This window comes from Grammomys surdaster, unplaced genomic scaffold (assembly GCF_004785775.1).
Source record: "Grammomys surdaster isolate TR1022 unplaced genomic scaffold, NIH_TR_1.0 65, whole genome shotgun sequence".
NCBI lineage: Eukaryota > Metazoa > Chordata > Mammalia > Rodentia > Muridae > Grammomys > Grammomys surdaster.
The window spans coordinates 427,845-445,517 of record NW_021604567.1 but is presented as its reverse complement, the minus strand read 5'-3'; the positions used below and the strand labels follow the sequence as shown (position 1 = coordinate 445,517).

The following is a 17,673-nucleotide window of genomic DNA, read 5'->3' as shown; positions in this document are numbered from 1 at the left end:
ATCATGTATTGAGAACTAGGTTGTGTTTTTTTTTTTTCATTTTTTTGTTTTGTTTTGTTTTTACATCTTGTTAAGAGAATTTGTAGTTTGAAAATATTAGGTAGATTTTTGGGAAAGGAGTTATGCTTAAGAATTTATGAATGGAAGTCATCATCAATGATTTGTATTTAAAACCATGCCCTTTATGACTTACGAGGTCCCCAAGAGAAATTTTATCTTGAAGGTCTCCAAATTCACAAAGAAATGTCAATGTATTACCTGAAACAGTGTATCACCAAACTTGTAGCACAGATATTTTTACATCTTTTACAAGTGCCTAAAATATTTCAGTGAGATAAGAAAAATAAACATTTCTATGCTGACAGATTGTATCACATCTAGAGGAGGTCAAAAACTCTAGACTTATTAAAAATGTAGAATAAAAGATTGGCATCTTCTTTCTTACATCCCTCTTCTCCTATATGACGCACATTGTAAAAGTTTGTGCTCTATTTTCTGAAGCAGACTATGTGTCAAAGATACAGTTGTTAAAATCATTCAGTGAATATGTGTAAAGTATTGCTTGTTACCAGTCCATAGTTGTTAAAACAAACACACAGCAACAGATTAGAAGAGTCACATCTGTTGTCATGCTGTTTGCTATGTCATGTGAGCACTTTACAAAGTCTGAATTTACTTTTGACACTTGGAAAAATAATGCACCTGGTGGCCATTAATTAGACCGAGTCATGTCCAGTGCTCAGAGTTTTAATATCTGCAAAGCTAACACAATTCACAAAAACAGTCACACTCTACACAAAATGGAAATTAACACCAGACACTGCCAACTAGTCTGTCACTGTGGACTCATTGCTACAACAGTCCAAATAAGGCACCATTTGACTGTATCCAATCAAGTCCTTTCTGTAGTCTTCCCTTGTTTCTTTATAACAACCTCAAAGCATGTGACTCTATGAGAACCACCTTCATTGAAACCATCACAACAACAACAACAACAACAACAACAACAACAACAACTGGAGTATCCACTGCACTGGACTGCTGGTATCCTGGCAAACAGAGATTGGAATCATCCCAAAGAACGACTTTCTAAACAGCTCCATATCCCCTTTTCATATTTGCCATCTTTTCTCCCCTACCTTTGGACAATGGGCTAGAAGAGGGGGTGACTGAAGCATTTGAGAACCCTTATTAAAGTAGGTTTTGAAAAATCTAAGCCCCAGAAGGCCTTGTTCAGTAGTGTCAAGATACCAACAGTCTAGTTCAAAAGTGTCACCAAACATGAGTCAGCAATCGTAACACTATCCAGCAGAAACTGTCAGGCCTCTGATGAATCAGCACAAGTCAGCAGGCATGACAAGGAGCAGCCGGAAAGCCAGGAGTTCTCTCCTGTGCCTCTCTCTATGAAGTGAAGCTCAGCAAAGACGTGAGAACGATGAACTAAGACAGCTAAGTATGCAAGCGCCTCATCACTGTCTGTTGAGACTCATTTATGTTCTCTCCAAACATAACATGTGCTCCCGAGGGCCTTGCCTCAGCAAAACACCATATCACGTGACGCAACCAGAAACTTCTACTGAATTAGACTTTCTTTATGTCCTGCTTGTTCACACACATGTGTGCCGAGCTGATAAGACATGTGTGTTTATAATCCTGAAAAATAGAAGTTCAGGAGGGATCACCATTCCTGACCTCAAGCTGTACTACAGAGCAATAATGATAAAAACTTCATTGTATTGGTATAGAAACAGGTTGATTAATGGAATCAAATCAAAATCCAGAAATAACCCCAAATACCTTTGGACTCTTGATTTTTGATAAAGAAGCCAAACCCATACAATGGAAAACTGAAATCATTTTCAACAAGTGGTGCTGGACTCACTGGATGTCCTCATGTACAAGAACGAAAACAGATCCATACTTATCACCCTGCACAAAACACAAGTCCAAGTAGATCAAGGACCTCAACCTCAAACCAGATACACTAAATCTCATAGAAGAGAAAGTTGAGGTCCTTCCCTGCATGCGCGGGCTCCGGGTACCTAGTTCTCGGTCTTGGTCGCCGAGTACTACCACAATGGCGGCAGCCACTCTATTACGCGCGACGCCCCGCTTCAGCGGTCTCTGCTCCAGCCCGAGGCCATTTCTGCAAGGTCGGCTGCGGCCGCTGAAGGCCCCTGCATCGCCCTTCTTGTGTCGCAGCCTAGCTGTAGAGGCCAAGAAGACTTATGTACGCTACAAGCCCCATGTGAATGTGGGTACCATCGGGCATGTGGACCATGGCAAGACCACCCTGACCGCAGCCATCACGAAAATTCTAGCCGAGGGAGGTGGAGTTAAGTTCAAGAAGTACGAGGAGATAGACAATGCCCCAGAGGAGCGAGCTCGGGGTATCACCATCAATGCAGCTCATGTGGAGTATAGCACTGCTGCCCGACACTATGCCCACACAGACTGTCCTGGTCATGCAGATTATGTTAAGAATATGATCACAGGCACTGCCCCTCTGGATGGCTGCATCCTGGTGGTGGCAGCTAATGATGGCCCCATGCCCCAGACCCGAGAGCACTTACTGCTAGCTAAACAGATAGGGGTAGAGCATGTTGTGGTATATGTGAACAAGGCAGACGCTGTCCAGGACTCGGAGATGGTGGATTTAGTAGAACTGGAGATCCGGGAGCTGCTCACCGAGTTTGGCTATAAAGGAGAGGAAACGCCAGTCATCGTCGGCTCGGCTCTCTGTGCCCTTGAGCAACGTGATCCTGAGCTAGGTGTGAAGTCAGTGCAGAAGCTTCTAGACGCTGTGGACACTTACATCCCAGTGCCCACCCGAGACCTGGAGAAGCCCTTTCTGCTCCCTGTAGAGTCAGTTTACTCCATTCCTGGCCGGGGCACAGTGGTGACAGGTACACTAGAGCGTGGCATTTTGAAGAAAGGAGATGAGTGTGAGTTGCTGGGACATAACAAGAACATCCGCACTGTGGTGACAGGCATTGAGATGTTCCACAAGAGCCTGGAGAGGGCTGAGGCAGGGGATAACCTGGGTGCTCTGGTCTGAGGCTTAAAGCGGGAAGATTTGAGACGTGGCTTGGTCATGGTCAAGCCAGGTTCCATCCAACCCCACCAGAAGGTGGAGGCCCAGGTTTATATCCTCAACAAGGAGGAGGGTGGCCGCCACAAACCCTTTGTATCTCATTTCATGCCTGTCATGTTCTCCCTGACCTGGGACATGGCCTGTCGCGTCATCTTGCCTCCAGGGAAGGAACTTGCCATGCCTGGAGAGGACTTGAAGCTTAGCCTAATCTTGCGGCAGCCCATGATCTTAGAGAAAGGCCAACGTTTCACCTTGAGGGATGGCAACAAGACCATTGGCACTGGCCTTGTCACAGATGTACCTGCCATGACCGAGGAGGACAAGAACATCAAATGGAGCTGAGTCTGGCTTTCTGCTCAGCATTCCCACTTGTGGACACTAGCTGCATCCAAGCAGAGTACCTGTGGACATTTCTCCTGCTCACAAGGAGTGGCCTGCCAGGAGAGGTAGGCAAATAAAACTGTTCGTGAATAATAAAAAAAAAAAAAAGAAAGTTGAAAATACCCTTGAATGCATTGGTACAGGAGACAATTTCCTGAACAGAAAACCAGTGGCTCAGGCTATAAGATCAACAATTGATAAATGGTACTTCACAGAACTGCCAAGTTTCTGTAAGGCAAAGGTCACTGTCAATAGGACAAATCTGCAGCCCATAGATTGGGAAAAGATCTTCACCAAGCCTACATCTAACAGAGGGCTAATATCCAAGATTTACAAAGAACTCAAGAAATTAGACAACAACAACCCAAATAACCTAGTTAAAAATGGGGTAAAGAGTTGAACAGAGAATTCCTCTCAACAGAGTAATCACAAATGGCTGAGAAGCACTTAAAGAAATGTTCAAAGTCTTTATTCATCAGGGAAATGCAAATCAAAACAACTCTGAGGTTTTATCTTTTTTTTTTTTAAGGTTTTTATCTTAAACCCATAAGAATAGCTAAGATAAAAAAAATTCAAGAGATAGCACATGCTGGCAAGGATGTGGAGCAAGAGGAACACTTCTTCATTGCTGGTGGGAATGCAAACTTGTACAACTACTTTGGAAATCTATTTTGTGGTTTCTCAGAAAACTGGGAATAGTTCAACCTCCAGATCCTGCTATACCACTCCTGGGCATATACTCAAAAGAGGTTCCAACATCCCACAAAGACAATGTTCAACTATGCTGTTCATAGCAGCTTTATTCATAATAGCCAGAAGCTAGAAACAACTCAAATGTCCCTGAACTGAAGAATGGATAAAGAAAATGTGGTACAACTATACAATGAAATACTATTCAGCTATTTTTAATAAAGATATCGTGAATTTTTCTGGCAAATGGATAGAACTTGAGAATATCATCCTGAGTGAGGTAACGCAGTCCCAAAAGGACATGCATGCTACTATGCTCATTTATAAGTAGATATTAGCCATAAAATACAGGTAGGTACCATGCTACACTCCACAGACCCAAAGAAGTTAGATAAGAGGAAGGCCCAAACGAGGAAGCTTGAATCTCACTTAGAAGAGGCAGATGGAGCAAGGGAACTTAGAGGGAGAGGGGATAGGGAAAGGAATGATGGACTCAGGATCAGATATGGGGAAGGACAGGAGAGATGGCTTGATGGTCATGAGAATGAATTGAAGTTGAGGAGGTGGGGCATCTCCAGGATGAGACAGAGAACTAGGATAAATGAGGCATCTAAGAATCAATGGGGATGGCCCTAACTGTGACTCACTACACTGGGGATATGGAACCTGAAGAGGACACATCCTGTAGCTAGGCAGGAACCACAGTGGAGCAATAATCACCAACCCACTCACAAAACTTTCAAGCCAAAATTTATCCTGTCTACAAGAAATGCAAGTATGGGATATGGAGCTGAGACTGAGGGAATGGCCAAGCAATAACCTTGCCAACTTGAGACCCATCCCATGGGCAAGCACCAATTCCTAACACCATTAATGATACTCTGTTATGCTTGCAGACAGGAGCATGTTGTCCTCTGAGAGGCTCCACCCACCAGCTGACTCAGTCAGTTACAGACACCCACAGCCAAACAGTGGATGGATGGAGCTTGGAGACTTATGGAAAAATAGAAGGAAGGATTGTGGGCCACAGAAGGAATAGGATCTCCACTGGAAGCCCAATAGAATCAACTAACCTGGACCCTTGGGGCTCTCAGAGTCTTAACCACCAACCAAAGCACATACACAGGCTGGACCTAGGCCATCCTGCACATATGTAGCAAATGTGCAGCTTGGTCTTCATATGGGTCACGAACAACTGAAACGGGGTGGGGGGGCTATCCCAAAAGCCTGCCTGTGGGATGTGTTCTAGCTTGGTTGCCTTGTTTGGCCCCAGTGGAATAGTAAACACTTAGCCTTGCAGAGACTTGAAGTGCCAGGGTGAGGGGATATATTCAAGAGAGACCCCATCCACTCAGAGGAGAAGAGGAGGGGGTATGGGGGAAGAATTGTGTGTGGGGTGACCGGGACAATGATTGGGATGTAAAGTGAATAAGTAAAAAAAAAATTAGTTAATTTAAAAAAAGAGATGTGTTTATAGTGACTCTCCACTGAAGAATATGGAAGCCCATTCAGCCCGTTACAGCTAAGAGACAGATCTGTGGACCAGTGCATGTGGGGACTCAGTATCTGTTAGTGCCTAGGTGAATTGATCAGTTAGTGACTGATAAAATTAGGAAAAAAAGAAGAGAAGTTTCTGGCAGGATTTGAGTAAAGATGAATTCTGAGTACTCCCTGAAATTATATTTAGCGGCACTTTATTTATTTTTGCCACTCTTGTGAGAACCTAAACAGTGTAGTGAAATGTTTACAAGAGTCAAATCTGCCAAAGTACAAAATAAATTAAGATTTAAAATGTAGGATTGTGACATAAAGTACCTAATGGACATTTACACTTGAAGTTATATTTATAAAAGATAATTTGTACAGCATGTCCATGTTCATGAATTGTGTGGGACACTTATCTATTGAAAAAAAATCAATGTTCACCTAAAATTCAAATGGCACTGATGAGTTGTTCTCTCTTTGCTAGGGAAACCAAGTTCTTCACCGCATTTTAATAGTACTGGACTCTAGGATGACCTCAGTATTCAATGCCACAGGAGACTGTAGCAGGAAATGTTTCCATAAGCTCTCATATGGGATGGAAGAGTGAGAGGAAGAAAGATTGTTTTTGAGCATTGTATGAGTCTCTGAGCCAGCAGTTGTCAACCTGTGGTTCACAACCCCTGTGGAGGCGACAATGACCCTTTCACAGGGGTCACCTAAGGCCATTGAAAACCACATAGATTTGCATGATGATTCATAGCAGTAATAAAATTACAGTTATGGAGTAACAACAAAAATAATTTTATGGCTGGGGATCATTACGACATGATGGACTGTATTAAGGGGTCTCAACACTCGGTCATCTACTCATGAATCTAGGCTTCTCTATCCACATTAAGTCGGTCTGGGGTTTATTCTTACTGGCGTCACATTTTCCATCAAATCTAGAAAGAGCTTCTCTGCATTCTGCCTCTTAGGTCATATCTGTGGCTGTTTCCATTGGGAGCCAACTGAGATCATAGGCAAGCATCCCCTGCATGCTGCCAAGATTAGGGAAGTGTTCCACCCAAGGTTCTAATGTTACATCTTACGATTCCTTTACTCCAGAAATGGCCTGCTTTAAATCATTCTTACAGTCTCAGTCCTGAATCAATGAAACAAGGCCCAGCTGGTCCTCTCCCTATTGAGTGAGGAACAGACCATGTCGGTTCACATTTCCCACACCTGGGATTTGCCTGAAAGGAATGTCTTGTCACAGTTGGGTCTCCTGGAAGCCTCTTGGGAGACAAACAGGAATCTGGAGTACAGATGGGCCTCTGCCTTCTGGACTCTGCTGGCTGGAAGGACGGCCCCAGTTATTGGCAGACTAATTGTGTCCATGTGTGAGCTAGAATGGGAAATTATGTAAGTGATGCTGTGAACTCAATGATACATCTGAATGATCCCGTGAAGAGAATATAGCAAAATTTTAAGCAAAGGGACATTTCTGAAGGTCTGAAGTGTTTTCAGGTCATTTTGCAATTTTGTAAAGGCTCTGTCGTTTAGGTTATGTGTGCTCCTGGTGCATGGCGTACCTGATCATTTTGTGTTTCTAGCCAAGGACAAGTAAGTTATCGTCTTCATCTCTCTCTGACTGAAGCTTGCTCCTGTGTTTATTTTCCTAATCTTTGCTAAAAGGGTTATCCCTCACCCAGTCAAACAACACTATTTTAAGGATTAAATAAGAATCCTGATGAAGATGTGTGGTGGGATGTTCAATCTGTGCCTATGTGTGTCACAGCTGCCATAAGTCAAAAACTTGTTAGAGCTCTTGTTGTCCTCTTATGGTTTGATGGTACTTCTAAAATACCCAAGTGTAGCACCATCCTTGCATGCTGGAATGGGCCAGGTTCTAGGAGGGAAGTTTTGAGCACTATCATGTCACTACACTAGTACAGAGAAGGGAAGGTAATTGGGTCAAGAGATGCTGATTCCAGGCAAAAGTTAGAGATGAGTTTTTTTCTGGAGAGCTACTGATCTTGCCCCCGAACTCGTGTCAGTACTAAGTTCCCTGGTATGGTCCACTACCCCACAATGGAGGTGACCCAACAGCCTGGAAACTCAGCCTGTTTGTTTGAGTACTTAGCTAGTGTCCCTGGGGAGGGACACTAGCTAAGGTAGGTAGGGGAGAAGTCCCAGGCTACATACAGCCCAGAGGAGCAAGCTTCAGTTGATATTTTCTCAAGGCTCTGTCAACATCTAGTCTGGGCCTTGCTATTCCTCTGAACCTGACCTTGGCAAGACTTCCCCATTCTCATGGCTCTGAGTCATTGATGTCCTTGACCTGGTCATCCTCTTGTCATACGAGGATACACTTGCTTTTCACCTATGAGGAATGCTGATATTATTTGAAATTACCAGCCTCGCACTGGACACATAGCCAAAGTGTACATAAGGTCAAAGCAATGTGGAAGATGGTTAGTGGAAGAAAGGACTATGTGGCCAGGGAATAAGACTTCTGTCATCGCTGTGGACCATATTCTTTTGGAGAACTAGATCATGTGGTTGTTCTCTTCTTGCTGAAGTTGTGCACTCCCACATCCGAGATGGCTACCTAAGACCTCATTGAAGCTGAATGCTTTCTATGCCTTCATATGAAGTACGGATTTCCTTAGAAACTGAGGGTGACTACACTTTGAAGAGCGAGGAGCCACTTTGAACTTGTCTTCTCTGATGTTGTGAGCTAAGGTTTTAATCCTAAGAGATAACCAAGACTATGCAGGATCTATTGCATGCTTTTCCGAAAAGTCATCAAACCCTTTGAAAACATGTTTTTTTTTCCTGTTTTCTGGACCATCATCATCATCCTCATCCTCATCATCCTCATCATCTAAAGGTTTCCATCCTTTTGAAATGGCTGCTAAAGTCTGTGGTGGTCATGGAAAAACCCAGCCTTGGGAGATGTTCTCCTGGGACTTTGTTGAGAAGCAGGGTGGGTGAGACAGTCAACTTCAGGCCTTCCAAAGAAAGAATTCAGGAAAAGAGCACACTGGAGACACTGTGGAATGCACTGTGCTCTGTATGTAACCCCCTCAGGCTAGATCACAGTGCTTTCTGTCACTGGAAAGCTCATGGAAAGTGGTATATTGTCCTATTATTTCAATTTGATAGTGAGGAAACTGTTTCTAAGTAGGGTTTTGTAGTGAATTCTGGCTTTGCTCTGCTAGCCCTTTAAAACAGATAATCCTGTGTTCTTTGAATCCCTTAGAGAAATTCCAGGAACCATTGAGTGATAAAAAGGTCCCCATCCTCCTCAGGAACCATGAGGATGGCAAGGTGAGTGAACATCAAATGATTCTATACTACTGGATAGGGAAAACCACAGTAGAAAACCAGCCCCGCAAGCAGAGTCTCTAGTGGGATGGAGGTCTGGGCATCCTGGGAAATGGGGGCGTCCAGATCACTCTGCCTTTGTGTCATTTCACTCTCTGACCTCCTGGCATTCAGCAACCTTAGTCAGAGGAGCTGAAGGCATAGAGAAATCCCCTGAACAAGCCTTACCAAATAGGTAAAAACAAGTAGGTTCTCAGGCTACTCCACCCTCCCACTGCTACTCCGTTATTTTCTAAGAATGTTTACAGTTTCTTTCCTCTGTGTGTTCTCTTTAAGGTTAACTGGGGAAGGAGAGCTAATGGAGGGGTAAGAAACTCATGCAATTTGTCATTTCTTCTTGGAGGAGTAGGGCTGTAAATGACGCAGGACGGCTCCTAGGAACAGAGCAGGAGACTTAAGGACGTCTTTTGTTCCAGTCGCCAGTAGATGGCGCTCCCCCTCCGCTCAGCCATCCGTCCAGCCTTGTCACCCATTGGCATGGTTCTGAAGTCCAAACCGGTGTCACCAGCACAGGCAAGAGGCAAATATTAAACCTAGCATTCCCTGCATTTTTTTTTTGAGAAAGAAAGCCTTTGTGTTTAGGTTGACTCCAGAGTCTCGGGAGATGTGCTTGGGAACTCCCTCTGCCGCTGAAGTCATCACAGTGGCCTTTTATTCACTTAGAAAATGCTTCCCCAGGATCCCAGCTCAATTACCTTTTGTCTCCCCTCTGTTCTAATGCTCTGGTAGGATGCATGAAAACAAAGCAAGGTTAGACATTTTCTATCTCTCCTTCAATGGTTTACTTTCCTTGTTTCCAGAACCAAATGAAATAAGTGGTCTCAAAGCCCCAATACATGTGCAGGCATGTGTTTATACAAACTGATATGAATAGTGTTGCGTCTGGTCCACATTTACTTTTGTCTGAAAGGAAATATATAAGTAAACACAAATAAGCAAAATTTTCTTTCCCTTGGGTAAAATGTCTGACAAGGTTTTTACTATTCGGCTCAAAGTGTGGGTTTATTTGCCATTTCGGAGGTCCAGTATCTGAAAAACTATTCAGAATGATGGTTAATCAATTCAACAACTAGCTACTGACTAGGATGATGGAGAAAGTCTTTTATTCTGTGTTGTGGAGGGAATGCAAAGATAAGTGCTTAACGTCAAAGAATTCACCACCCCTCCTTAGACGGGTAAAGCATCGAGGGCATACGCTTCAGTGTGCGACTGTAGGCTGCAGCTGTGGGCTGCTGTATTATAGTCATTTGAGATTAAGATCTGAGGGGCTGCTCTACTCATTCAGAGCACCGTATCTAGCGGTGAATATAGGATAGTTTGGTTGCCTCAAAGACTCCCCACGCTTGATTTGAGCTGTACTATGCTACACTGATAAAGATGTGAATTAATTCCCCAAAGGACGACGAAATTTACCTTAGGTCAGCAGGATAATCTACCTTTCTAAAGCACCTCTACACGTGTTACCTCAGGGAGAACACTCTGCAAATATTTTACATTGTGCTTATGTTCAACGAAATGTAAGCAAGAGATGAACACATAGATATTGAAGACTTCAGCTTGGCCAGAGCCCAGAATGCCAAACTCCTTATTGTTACTGTGGCTTTATGTTCTTCCCTTGTAGAATATATTTAGTGGATTTGGATGGAAAGGGACAATTTCTTCAACGGGTGCAGAGTCTCCCTCCCTCCCCCCCTCCCTCCCTCTCTCTCTCTCTCTCTCTCTCTCTCTCTCTCTCTCTCTTTGGAGAGCGAGGAGAAAAGGGGCGGAGAGCTTCCAGAGGTTTTGCTCTGTTGCGATAGCCTTGCCAATCCTTCAATTACTGCATTTCTTTCATGAGAAATTGTTACTAGAACGCACTCACCCTTTTAGGGAGCCGTGAACATGGTTATAATTGCCTGTTTCTGAGATAATTAGCCTGACAGCAGAGCCCTGGAAAAGTTACTTGAACAAACGGAGCAAAGGCACCAGCCTGAGCTGCATTTGGACCGACTCTGTTGGCTGCGAGGATGCAGAGGAGCCACGGTGGACACAGGAAACACAACTGGAAAATCCTCGGAACAAGAGCATTTCAGAGTGTGAGGACCACTTGGGTTTTGATATTTCCTTGAGGAGGGAACTTGAACTACATGAGCTTCTGGTGGGTTCAGTTCCAGTCGTTGGTAATGAGTGGATTATCTAGCTGATGCCATTTCTCCCCATCCTCCTTCATGGGAGGCTTCGCAGATTCAGATTTGAAACCACTGGAATCACCTGACTTCCGCAGGAGCGGGGGGTGGGGGGGAGGATGGTAAAAGGTTGATTGATTTCAGGCATTTAATCGATGCAAAATTTTCTAACATCTGTATTGTTGGTGCTGCTGATAGCCTTTGATGTCATTGACCAAAGAGTTTTGCCAATTCGTTACAAACTGACATAAAATGATGATGTTTTTAGCTCCTGGGGAGTAAATAGGATACAGTTTGTCTTAAAAGGTTAAGCTCTCAAGATCAGCAGACTGATAGTATTTCCCCCTGCCTCTAAACTTCTGGCTCATCTTATTTTCTTAAATAGAAAAAGACTGTAGAAACCTCCGAGGGATATCTGTTTATCGGCATAATAACCAAACACTGCTAATCAGAAAGGTTAAAAGAGGCTTCCATTGGCTAAAAGTCAGACAGCAACCATTCACAGGGGAGAATAAAGACCTTATAACAATAAGGCCAATCATTCAGTCAACAGCAGAGTTTAGCAAGCTACTGCCCAGCCACTCAGGATTGATGCAAAGAATTATATACAGAGACCACCTCAGAGAAGCACCTGATCCGTTTCCTATTTTCATCTCCTTCCCAACATCCATCTCTCTGTTGAGTTAAAAACCTAGAGTCATAGGCTGATAGAGGTTTCATGTAAAATATAGTCAGATTTGGAAATTATCTGACCATGACCACTTTGTAGTAGGTAGCACAAAGACAGAGAGCCAAGACTTTTCTATAACACTTGCTGGATTCCAGTAAGTATCATTTATTTTGTTAAGTGGGTTTTCAATGACTAACAACTTAAGCATGCACTGGCAAGCTACCACTTTTTTTTTTTAAGTTACAATAAAACCAGGCCAATGTTGCATAACCTTTCAAACTTCCTTTAAGCCTCAAAAGTACAATTACGATGTTGTACATCAACCACACTAACTCTGTAGAGCGAAGCAGAACTCTGTGTCCTGGCATGGAGCGGGTTCCTCAGAGATGTGAGGTTAAACAGAAAAAGAAAAGCAATATGTAGAAACTGAAACTTATAGTTAGAACAAAAAAAATCTATGGTTCATTTAAAATACAGAAAAATGACTAAAATCATAATACCCTAAGTTTGGTCGCCTGCAGAAAGAACAGTAGGAGTATGTAAAAGCTAAAAACATGAACTCATTTCAGTGTACTCTCTATGGTATTAGAATATTTTTCTTTTTGCTGAAATATATGAATGTATTATTCATGTAATAAGATAGTTTTGAAGAGTATATATCTCATCATTCCACCTCAGACACGCTGGACGAAACACTGTTCTCATCTTCTGTTTTGCGTTGTGGAACATAACAGAAATGTTTCTTGGTTGTCCCATTTATTATAGCACCAACAGATAAAGAGTTAAGCCATCCCGTTCATTTTAAATGCCTGGATTCTCACAATCAAAGCAATCAAAACCCACTTCCACCTTAGCCCTCTGACACCATCCATCAAGTGGGTCTCGCTCTGCTGGGAGACAGGGCTGTTCCACGTGTAAAAGAGTCCTGAGCTGGAAGCAGCATGCACTGTGCTGCTGAGGAGAAACTCAGGGAGGGTCCTGCAGAATCAGCTTAGGGGTTCCTGCATGGTCTTGGCCTGAGCTTTGTTTCTCCTATGGAGAAGGCTCCTCCATGTCCATCCTCGCTTGAACAATCAGGGTCTTGGCATGCAGAAAGAACATCAGAAATGAATGTTCAGCTAATTCTAACTTGGAAAAAAAAATCATCACACTTCTCTGAAGGGATAGAAACCTGCCTGGCTGTCTTTGCAGTGTCATCGTGCTGTCAGAAGCTCTGTGGTCATCCTTCTGATGTCTTACTTAACTCTGGTGACTATTTCTAAACTATGTTTTAAACTGAGGGAAATTCTATGCTGGTGTGGGCAGACTGGACTCTCACAGGCAACTTAGATTCTCCCCTCCACCTCTCTCCTTTTCTCCTTCACTCCCTCCCTTCCTCCTTTCCATCTTACCTGGCTCCCTTTGGCCTTCCTTTCTCTGTGTTTTCTTGTTCCCTACCGATGTCTCACCCTCTTAAAGTAAACACTCTGGACACATTCTCATCGGCCCTTGCTGGGCTCTGTCATAGACCTGCATACAGAATGACTGTTTTAATTTCCCAGGCTGGAGAAAGCTGATTGCTTTGTCATATTTAATTGAATCTTTTGTTTGCTTGTTTGTTTTCCTCCCCCCCCCACAATAAAAACCACCCTAAGTGTTGGGGAAATTCCAGATCACATTCAGTTCAGTTAGAAGTCATGGAGAGGAATTTAGGGAGAATTTATAAAGCCTTCCTCTCTGTGGTATTTTCCCATGTATAGGTTCTTATGGGAATCCCAAGAGACTATGTCCGGGAAAATATTTTAAAGAGTGTACGTGCTATCAGAAGCTGCTAACAGGCATAAAGCACAACGAATAACCAAGTCATTCTCCCTCGTATATCTCAGGATTCAGACCTTTAGTAAAGTGCTTATAAAATTCTCCATTTCACACCTAAAAGGGGCTTTAAGCTAGCAGAATGTGTATATGAAAGTTATATAGTTCAAAGACTTGTGATTATAAAATACAATGTGGAAGTTAGAGGATTGGGACTGTCGAATGCATACAACCCTGGATGAAACTAGCCGTAGGTGTCTCACAGTCTAGGCCTACTTCACTGTCTCTCCCTGCTGCCAGTAGCCAGCCACCCCTCCTGTGGCTATGTGTGATGCTGGGTCAAGGAATGCCCCATCCAGAGCCTGCCTTAGACCTACAACAAACGTTTTATTATTGGAAGTTTTCTTCACATATATCCACTGCCCTATTTTTTTTCCTGAGGTCCTCTAGATATTTTTATTCAGATGGAGAAAAGGAATGTAGTTTGTTCTTGCTCTTGGGGTTGCAGGTGGAGGCTGAGCTGTTTGTGTCTTGCCATGTCACTAGAGTCAAGAGGCACTCTGAGTAAGGGACTGGAGGAAACTGGGCTTAAGGAAGAAACTGCTAGCTAATAGAATACAATAGAACGCCCTTGTGACAATTCCACCTGGGTGTTCTTGATGGAGAACTGGAGAAGAAAACCACCCTCTGTATGGAGGAGTCTGGTAGGTACCACTTTGTAAAACACTCAATGTCTCTGTCTCTGTCTGTCCGTCTTTATTTCTTTCTGTCTCTGTCCCTATCCCTACCGACTTCTATCTTTATTCCTCTCCCTCCCCTCTCTCCCCCCTTTTTTTCCTCCTCCCTCCCTTCCTTCCCCCTCTCTCTGAAGCACTCAAATCCTAGGACACACTTGATAAGTGTCATGAAGTTAGCCTTTAGGAGTCATTTGCTTCACAAAATGCAAGTTAGTTTTTTTTTTTTTTTGGCCAGTGTAATTAGTTGGTTTTATTTTTTTCTACAATTTACTTAGACTAGATGTTTCCCAGATTTTTCTGTAGCTAAACCAAATTCCTTTTCATTTCACATATATTGCAACAATCAACAATCAACTTTTCATCAACTCTTACCAATTAAGCAAATGTAAGCTTCCCATCCCCAAGTCTCACCCGTTCTGGTCTTCATTTGGGTTCCTAAATCTTGAAATACCTTGAACTGATGAACTTATGTTTTTCAAAAACATTGACCACTGTAGACTCTTAACGGACTTTTTAGCAAAACTAGCTAAGCAGATAAGGCCATTTGAAGGCATCGTATAGGACATTCTCAGTGCTTTGTCTCTTTACATGTTGCTGTCACCTTTGCTTTGTGGTAACATGGCCCAGACTTCTGAAACTATGTTCATATACGAGATTCTCCTGACAATATTTTTTATTCTGGCTTTAAGCTTCCTAGAATAGAAAATGATGAAAGCAGATTTTTGTCCTGGAGGGTTAAAAAAAAAGTAACATACCTCCGATTGGATTATTTCCCTGTTTATGAAAAATAATGTCTTCTTGTTTTCAAACAACAAACTGTATGAGTTTCCACTCGGTCTAGGGATCTGCCAGTTTGGATTTATTTTTAATGCATCTTCTACTTGAATAAGTTGTGGTCATTTACCATCTATTATATCCCTTCAAATAACTTCCATAGAAGGTAATTTTTTTTTTAAAAAATGTATTTTAATCTTTGCACTTATGCTTGCATAGCATTTTGCCACGTACACAGTATTTTCATGTTCATTATCTTATTGATTGTTGCCAAGACATTTTAAACAACCTTGCAAATAGTATTTAAAAATCATTAGGGCCATTAATATTTTATTTGGTCTGCAAAATTTTGAAATAGCTGATGCATCCATATCACAAAACTGAGAGGATATGAAATTTTGCCTGTGGCAAAAAGTGCCCAGAGCGTTTACTCAGATGCAGCAATGAAGAAATACAGAGGAGAGAAGGTAAATTCAGAAGAGCTGTTTACTCTAGTTATTTTTAGAAATACTGGCAAAAATTATGCTTCTCTTGATTTAAAAAAAAATCTGATCATGTTGTTTCCAAGAGTACTGTGTATTCTACAGCCTCATAGATGATGAACCTTAAATCATTCTTCAGGTTACCAGCAAGTCAAGACCCAAATAAAAATACTTCATATGCTGTTAATTTACCTATAACTTTTTGGCAGGGAATACTGTTTTTATGGGAGCTTTTCAAATTAAGATGTTAAAAATTGGCTTATTTTTCTGTTTATTTTTTGAGGAAATGAGAAATATTTTTGATAGAGCAAGTTGTAAAATTTAAAACTCCTTTCCTTGTTTCATACCCACTTTGATATTTCTATACAAACTGTTAAGTCTGAAGCAGTTGTATTCAGATCTCAATGGTTTCTATTGAATTTATATATGCTTACGTTCTTTGTCAGTGTAGAATCGACAACCCATAAATCTCTATGTTTCAAGGATATCCTGTTTTGACATAGGCCTACCTGTGTGAAATGGTCGCTAAACTCAGAATGATAATGATTCCTGCTACTCTCAAATTTTATCATGGTCCTTTGCCATTTGTCCCTTTTCTCAGCTAATAATTGACATGTTTCTAGTCATTACCACCTACGCCAAGAGGAGACATACCAGCCCGGCACATTTATCTGTCATCCTCTGTATTCTTGTCTTTGCTGTGTAGTCCATGTAAACTAGTTTAGTTTATATAGTTATACAATCTTCCTCGTTAAACTTCATCAGTTTCTAGCCAATTACTGACATGTTTCCCATCATTCCAACCTACATAAATAAAATTGGAAGGATGCCATTGATATAGCTATATTCTTCCACTCAGAATAAAGATTCTGAGGATGGTTGATTATTGCTTATATTAAAGTTTATTCTTTTGAAAACATCTTTTAGGTACATGTTTTTTGAGATATGTAGCTACTGAATATTAATTTTTCTATCTGTTGCACCCATCAATTGTTCCTTCGATTTCCATTTTCTTTTCCATTGTTACTACTGTAAAAAAATTATTAGCAAACAGTATGGTTACGTAGTGGAGCAGATATAGTTTTATGGTTACACTTTTTTGAATTTTAAAAAGTCATCTGAGACACAACCTCAGTGTTCTAGATATCATCAGACAAAATTCCAAAATTCTCTTTAACATGTGTTACCAATTGCTGTGTAAAAAAAATAAAGCCACAGTGGAAACAACAAAAAAAAAATAGATGCCTACCTTATCATATGGGTAGGAATGCGATGTTAATTAAACAACGTTTCCAACAGTTATATAATTATCCATTGACATGTGTGCTCTGAAGAAAAGAGATGTGATTTTACATAAAAAAAACATGTAGGAAATGGGTTGATTTCTAAACCCAAAGTTAGGGAAGGCGTGCCAGGACAATGGCTATTAAGGATGAATTGGGTAAACTTAGCGGGGGTTGGATGGTAGCAGAGGATGGGAAGAGAGCATTTCAGAACGGGGGAAACCACATGCTAAGTAAGAGTCGAGAAAATGGAGGTGCATGCGAGTTTGAAAAGGTCTAGGTGGTTGGAACAGAAGGGCAATGGGCAGCAGGTAGGTTGTGTAGGACCATCTCACTCGAGTCACAGTGGGACCCTAGCTTTAAGAGAACCTGAAAACAGCTAAAGAATCTTAAGGAGAGAGTGCAACTGAACTGAACTGGTTTCTGCTGCCTACACTGTGGAGACAAGAACAAGGAGAGTATGAAGTGGAAATTTCTGGTTCTTTGGAGACTCAGTGGTGACATGTGCTATTTTTCTGGAAACTGTCTTATGAGAGGATGTTTTTGCTGAAACAGACACGGGGAAGATGTTTTGTTGAGAACAGACATGTGGTGTTTTTCTGGAAGTAGCCTGGAAAAAGAGCATGTGATGTTTTGCTAGAGTGGACACTTGAGAAAGCGCATGATGTTTGGAAAGGGAAAAAAATATAACCCGCCAGATAGTGAATGATGCTGTGTGGTATCGGTATGCCTTACCATTCTTTGCT

General features: G+C 42.0%; 1 pseudogene; it reads left to right on the top strand.

Moving 5' to 3' along the window:
• The first annotated feature begins 2,041 nt into the window (after positions 1–2,041).
• On the top strand, positions 2,042–3,568 carry LOC114624871 (annotated as a pseudogene).
• The last annotated feature ends 14,105 nt before the right edge of the window (positions 3,569–17,673 follow it).